The following is a 7,618-nucleotide window of genomic DNA, read 5'->3' as shown; positions in this document are numbered from 1 at the left end:
GATCAATGTGTGCTTCTGTGCTTTTTTGTCTCTCTTGTTGTGTCTCTACTCTGTCTTCTGTAACCCCAGTCGGTCGAGGCAGATGACCGTTCATACTGAGCCCGGTTCTGCCGGAGGTTTTCCTTCCCGCTAATGGGTGGTTTTTCTTTCCACTGTCGCTTCATGAATGCTCAGTATGAGGGATTGCAGCAAAGCCATGTACAATACAGACGACTCTCCCTGTGGCTCTACGGTTCCCCAGGAGTGAATGCTGCTTGTCGGGACTTTGATGCAATCAACTGGTTCCCTTATATAGGACATTTTTGACCAATTTGGCGTAAACGAACAAGATCTCCGACCGACGAGCCGGGGAGTCCGGGGACAGGAGCTGCTTTGGCCGGCCCGGAGAGGTTATCCGGCCTCTGGTACCCCGAATGGATTTTCAAGGGACGTGGAGGAACTCCTGGTCTCGGAGCGTCTCTGGGCGTCGGCGTGAAGATCCGGACCTTTCTTTCATGAGACGGTAAGGGGATTATTTTCCAGCTCTTTTAAAAACAAACGCAATTGGTCAAAAATGCTTGCAAGCTTTTAAATTTTAAACCCCATTTTAAAGTATATCTCAAAAAAAATTTAAATTTAAAACTGTAAACCTAAAAGGTAGTAAAAGTAAAAGCCGGTAGAAATAATGAATTATATTTAATCCTTAAGGCAGGTTTAAGGCAAGTTTAATGTTTGAACTAAGGTTCAAACATTAAACTAAAATTCAAAATTTAATTAAAATACGTTTTCAGCTGAAATGCGGACTCTCATGCTGGGAGAAGGATGGGCAGAATGATTTTCACCTGGAGATCGGGTCACCGGCTGAGCAGTTTGCAGCTGGTCCATTAAAGTCCTCTTGTCTTGGGTTTGTGCAAGAGGCTGTCCACTTCTGTTGTGGATGAAAGCGGCAGGGATGCTTAAGTCCTTGACTGTTGCGAAGACGTTTGCAGCTTTGATAAGTGGGGACCCCGACCATTATACCAAAAAGCCGACCATCAGATGTGAGGCCTTTCATTTTAGTTGGTCGATCGTGCTAAGGACGAGTAGAAAATAATAATAAAAACACAAAAAAAGGATAAAAAAAATAAAAACAAAACAAAAAAAAAAAGTCTGGATGCAGAAGAGTCCGTGTAATGGGTAAAAGGCAGAGTTTCTCAGGGTCAAGCCTTGCCCCAGGGTGGGACGTTCGATTTCATGCTGAAAAAGGTAGGGGCCCAGAAGCATGACATGCATAAATGATTTGAAATGATTTGATTAAACATGCAGATTTCTCACAAAGGGATTATTATTATTACTATTATTTTATTTTATTGCAGTACTGCTACTAAATAATAAAACATAAAATTAAGAGAAAAAAGAAAAGCGAAAATTGAATAAAATGAATAAAAACAAGGAAACGGAAATGAAACTAAAAAGGCGTTGCACCGGGGAAGCGTTTACGTGGGGACCGATTAGGCACTTCCGTTGTGGATAAAATTGGTCTAAACTGCTAATAGCGACGTATAACTTTCAAAAATGGGTAAGCGTCCAAGTGTCTGCGAGACACAGAGTTGTATCCTTGCGGGACTGAAGCGTAAAACCGCATGTGGACGAAGCATCGGGGGTCGTAACCAGCGCACGCTCTCCACCTTTTAAACTAAGCGGGAACTTAACGCGTTGAAAACATCTTTCGGCGTTGACGTTTAAAAATTATGAAAAACATAAAACTATTTAAGATGGTGAAAAAGCAGGCCTGCACGTGTTTGTCTGTCTGAATGTCATCGTTTGTATGTAACTGTACGTATGTATGTATCTTATGGAGGACCAATCCTGCCATAATTAAAAATACACACAGAAATAAATGAAGGACTTAATAATATAAAATGGCTTAAGAAAAGTGTCTAATAATATTAATTTGTGTGCCATTTAATGTGACAAAATAATAAAAATAAGATATTTCTTCAACAATTCATCAATTATTCATCAAAAAATATATATTTTAACTTACACTTTTATTTTTACTTTTCTTCTTGCTTTTATGCTGACTTATTTTTAACCCTTGTATTTCTGAAACAATCATTTATTTCTGCCTCTAACATTTCTAGCTGTTTTTTTACCCAAAGGATTTACACCTGCCCTTTTATTTCCTTTTCCCCTTTTTCCACTTCGTGTATTTCTAGTTCTTGTATTTAAAGCAACATTTTTAAAGCATGTTTTTACTCCACCATAAATATTTCTTTCTATTTTATTTTAAACTTATATTTCTGAAACATAGTCCTTCAATGTCCATTTTCAGTCCAATGTCTGACTTAAGCACAACTTTCTCCTTTCCTTCAAGCCCATCCTCCAGTCCTCACGCCTGCAAACAGAATGAATTCTGCCAGCATTTTTTGCCAATGAAAACGCTCCATAGGTTGAAAAGAAATTACAGCAAAGCAGTCACAAACATTTTAACTACAGTGTTCCCTCTAACATGACAAACATAAAAGAAACAAAAGGATAAAAAAAAAAATCTAACTTTGTCTCTGACAAAATAAAACTCAAAACTGGATCAAGCTGAAGTCAATGACATCACCTTTACTCCTTGTCCAAAGGATCAGCCCCCATGTCACTGCGGCACTGTTTCTGCATTCTCTCGCATCTGAGAATGTCTAAAATGAGACTAAATCTCTATGTTAGCACAATCCTATCATATTGACCAGGTTTATTTGCAAAGAAAAAGAAGCAGAAAGATAGAGCTGTTAATAGCAGAAAACAACAAACATCTTTAAGACACCACCTTTCCTGCTGGAAGATCTGGCATAACTTGGTTAAAACCAAGTATAATTTAGTGTCCAAATCTGATTATAACTCCTTGCCGCACTGCTAGCACTGTCTTTTCAGAGTCTTCTGTTGGCAGAAAGGTGGCGTCTCCTTTAATCTGAAAGCAATAACTCAGAGAAAAACAGAGTGTTAATAGCATGTAGTTAAAACCCTGGTCCCCTTAGCGTCCCTTTAACGTGATGTTTTTCCCTTTTTTTTCTGATCCTGGGAAGGTTTCTATTCTTTACCTTTCCATTGAAACTCTGTTCAAAACACCTCCAAAAGAAAGAAAACAAAAAAACGAAAGAAACGAACCAAAAAAAACTAAAACAAAATTGTTTTCCAAGGAGCACAATTATGTCTTTTCCAATATGACATAGGTTTTTGACTTATTACAAACCTTTTTGATATCCTTCTGGTCCTTTGACCATGTGTATTTGCTGTTAGTAATACTTTTATTCATATATACCTTTCCAATCTTAATTGGTCAAGGGTGAAACTTTAAAACAATGATTTTTTTCCCTTTTAGTTTACTGAACTTCTAGTGTTTCTCTATAAATGATAAGAGTTTTCCCCATAATTCAGCACATTGAGATACCCAAAACAAACCAAGATTATAATTAGAGTTTAACCCTTCAGAAGCTGGCTTTATTTTATTTTTTCCCCTCTGACATAGTTTTCGTGCCCCCAGGCCAGAACACACAGACCCAGCCTCGCCATAAACATTCAGATGTTTAAATCATGGTCAGATTTGTTTATCATATCTATTGTCCTTCTCAGGTTATACTGTCCCTCTGAGGTTTCGCCTCAGCTCAGCATAACTAATAACATCAGATGATTTTGTAACTGATGACGCGTGTAACGTGGCCTTCTGATATTTTGCCGCTTTTCAAAATTTCTCATTAGTTGCATTCAAATCCCAAGTAAAAAGAAATAAAATAAATGAATAGAAAACCCTTGGAAAAGCAACCATATTTAGTTCCATACAGTTTGTTCAAAGCACAGTTTTCCCTCATCTATTTAAATCAAAAATCTTGTATATCTAAACTTCTTTCAACTGGACTGGTTTGTGATGAATCATTATTATTATAAGCAATGAGATCTCAGTAATTTTAAATTACTTTAGGGCTAAAAAAACAAGTGATAGGAACTCAGCCTAAATTTGTAAAACAGTAAACTTAACAAGCTTATGTAAAGCTTATTTCCAATTTCTAACAAAGCTGAAATATTTCCGTTCAAGCCATGTTAATCTCTCCGTGTATCAATTTAATTTGGTCCTGATATTTAATGTTAAACATTACTTTTACCCCGAATTAATTCACACAGATGAACGTTTAGTTACATAGATACTATGGAGGACCAATCCTGCCATAATTAAAAATACACACAGAAATAAATGAAGGACTTAATAATATAAAATGGCTTAAGAAAAGTGTCTAATAATATTAATTTGTGTGCCATTTAATGTGACAAAATAATAAAAATAAGATATTTCTTCAACAATTCATCAATTATTCATCAAAAAATATATATTTTAACTTACACTTTTATTTTTACTTTTCTTCTTGCTTTTATGCTGACTTATTTTTAACCCTTGTATTTCTGAAACAATCATTTATTTCTGCCTCTAACATTTCTAGCTGTTTTTTTTACCCAAAGGATTTACACCTGCCCTTTTATTTCCTTTTCCCCTTTTACCACTTCGTGTATTTCTAGTTCTTGTATTTAAAGCAACATTTTTAAAGCATGTTTTTACTCCACCATAAATATTTCTTTCTATTTTATTTTAAACTTATATTTCTGAAACATATATTTATTTCTGCCTCTAACTTTTCTAGCTGTTTTTTTACCCAAAGGATTTACGACTGCCCTTTTATGTCCTTTTCTCCTTTTTCCTCTTTGTGTATTTCTACTTCTTGTTTTTAAAGCAACATTTCTAAAGCATGTTTTTCCTCCACCATAAATATTTCTTTCTAATTTATTTTAAACTTATATTTCTGAAACAATCATTTATTTCTGCCTCTAACTTTTCTAACTGTTTTTTTACCAACCCAATTTTTGCCTGCCCTTTTTATTTCCTTCTCCCTTTTTACCACTTCTTGTATTTCTACTTGGTGTTTTTTTACTTCCTCTTTTTCCACTTTGTTTATTTCTACTTTGCGTTTTACTTCCTCTTTTTCCACTTTGTGTATTTCTACTTCGTGTTTTTTTACTTCTTCTTTTTCCACTTTGTGTATTTCCACTTCATGTATTTCTACTTGGTGTTTTTTTACCTCCTCTTTTTCCACTTCGTGTATTTCTGCTTCGTGTTTTATTACTTCCTCTTTTTCCGCTTGGTCTGACTGCAGCTGTTAATGTTAATACGATGGCAGGGAGGGAGGGGGGAGAGGGGGGCGGTGTCACCGGCAAAGCTTCACAACTATTGGCTAAGGCCTGCCTCCCCGGAAACGAGCCTGCATCAGCTGGCCGCTTTCCCAGAATGCACCGCGGCCGCAGCTTGCTTATGGACAGCGCTAACAGAGATCACAGTGGTAAGTTAAAAATTACCTTTTCTGCTGCTGTTGTTCTTTAAAAGTACGTTTGAGGCGACAACATTATACTTTTAAGCTTCCCTATATGGCCTGTTTACAGAGTTAGTGTGTAATTAAAAAAGAACAAGTCCGACATGAGTGGACCACAGTGATCCGCAGATTCATTCGGGAGCGTCAGAAAGCTATGGTGCGTTCAGGAGCATGGGACATTTCATATTTACAAGGAAAGAGGCATAAAACGGAACAGAACTTCACTCATACAATATTGTGTCTATCCAGAAACAGTGTGGACATTCTTACAATACTGAATGCTCTATAATTGTATTTCTGTTATTTTTTGATTATGCACACCTGCTAGCTTTTTATTCTGAAACTTCTAATGTCCCATGCTCCTGAATGCACCATAGCTTTCTGAATGCGCTGTGCTGTGTAGATAGATTCACGTCTGATCTTCCGCTTAAGACAAAGCTTTGCAGTTATAAAACTCATGTCGGCTCTCACGGTTTATTGTTGTGTGAATGACAAGAGACCACAACAAATATATCAGCCATTCCCCTAGGGAACGCGAAAACCTTTGCGAGGTAACGCAAAAAAATATATATTTTCCCCATGTCCCCTAAAGGGCACTGTATACACTTCCCTCGGCCTTGTCGTGTGTCAAGTGCTGCTGGTTCTGATGCCGTTTTTTGTTGTTTTAATTCGGCAAAACATTCATTTGTTTTGTGTTTATCTCACTGACTTGTGTTGCTTTGCTAGCCCAACTGTGCCAACTGGTAGTCATTTTAAGATTAACATGCCTATTTCCTACTTTTATCTTAAAAAAAAACATTGAGGATGGTATTGAACAAGTGATAAGGTTGAAATTGTGACCATTTCTCTATAACTCATGGGAAAACGAAAACACAATTTTAACATAACATTGCAGGGTTAGGGTACTTTGTTGTACCTACTGACCACAGCATTGATCATTAAGATAGGAAAAGTCATTTCTATGTCTGCCCACTTTTACAGTGATTAATCTATAAATTATGTGCAGTTAGTTCAGTTCATTCTCTTAGTGAAATGGCAAAATTAATCAATACATCTTACAATGAGAATCTGTACATTATAAAAACACCAGAGAAGAGAAGCCATTTGTTACATTTGCTATACTTGACTAGTTTTACAGGACTATACATTTTACTTTTTCTTTCTTGAGAACTATATTAATTTACATGTTAACCAGGTATAGTTTTATGATATGAAAAGGTGAGAAATTAAAAACCAATTATGGTAACATTTGGCATTTTTTATTTACAAGAAGAAACACCAACAAAACATGTGAGGATAAGGAGAGTGCTGGTGACCCTCTTCTGGCTGGCCGGCGGTGCATCCTATAGGGAAACAGCCGACATCTTTGTGATGCCCTTGTGTGCCAGGTGGTGCACAGAGTCATGAACTCCTTGATGGGGATCATTAAAAAAAATTTCTTCCCAAAAAGACCAGATTTGGAGGGAGTGGGTGCTGGTTTTGCCCGCCTTTCCGGGATCGAAGCGCTCAAAGGAGCAGTCGGTGCCATTGATGGGTGACGTGCGAATTGTTCCACCTGCAGAGCCACAAAAGAAATGTTATTTAAACAGAAAACTCTTCCCTTCAATCATCCTGCAGGGTGTGTGTGACGCACGGGGAAAGATTTTGAATGTTTACATCGACAATGTAGGCTTTGTCCATCACTCACTGGTACTGTAGCGCTCTCCATTGTATAAAAATGCTTTATACCCACCTGAGGGATTTTTTTTCTACACTGCAATGGTGCGTTCCCATGCCTCCTGGACCCAATCACCTCCTTGACGCCAGTTGCCATTAAGATCTCTTACCTTCTTGTCCTTAAATAGAGCCAACAATGACACAAAATTGATACATAGATTATATTAATTGGATAGAACATTAAGACATATCAGCATATTACCTAAATTACAAGTTATTTTATATTTGGTACAGTCCAAGTGGAGGCACGCCACTACAGGCACCACGCCAAGGCAAGAAACATCATTGAGCGTGCCTTTGGTGCTATAAAGACGTGGTGGTGTTCCATTTTCTTTAGGGCGCTGGAGGTCCGCCCGACATTTGCCCCAAAAGTAATCGCCGCCTGCTGCATCCTCCACAATATTAGTATAGAGGCAGGGGACCAGCTTGACGTGGAGGAGGAGGAGGTTGACCCAGAGGAGGACGGCCATCCGGCGGCTGAAGACAGCAAGCTGTCTGGAAGCTGCCTCCGAGCCAGACTGGCAGCCCGGCAGAGCTGGCTG

This window comes from Fundulus heteroclitus, chromosome 5, assembly GCF_011125445.2.
Source record: "Fundulus heteroclitus isolate FHET01 chromosome 5, MU-UCD_Fhet_4.1, whole genome shotgun sequence".
Classification (NCBI taxonomy): domain Eukaryota; kingdom Metazoa; phylum Chordata; class Actinopteri; order Cyprinodontiformes; family Fundulidae; genus Fundulus; species Fundulus heteroclitus.
Note: the sequence above shows the minus strand (reverse complement) of the source record.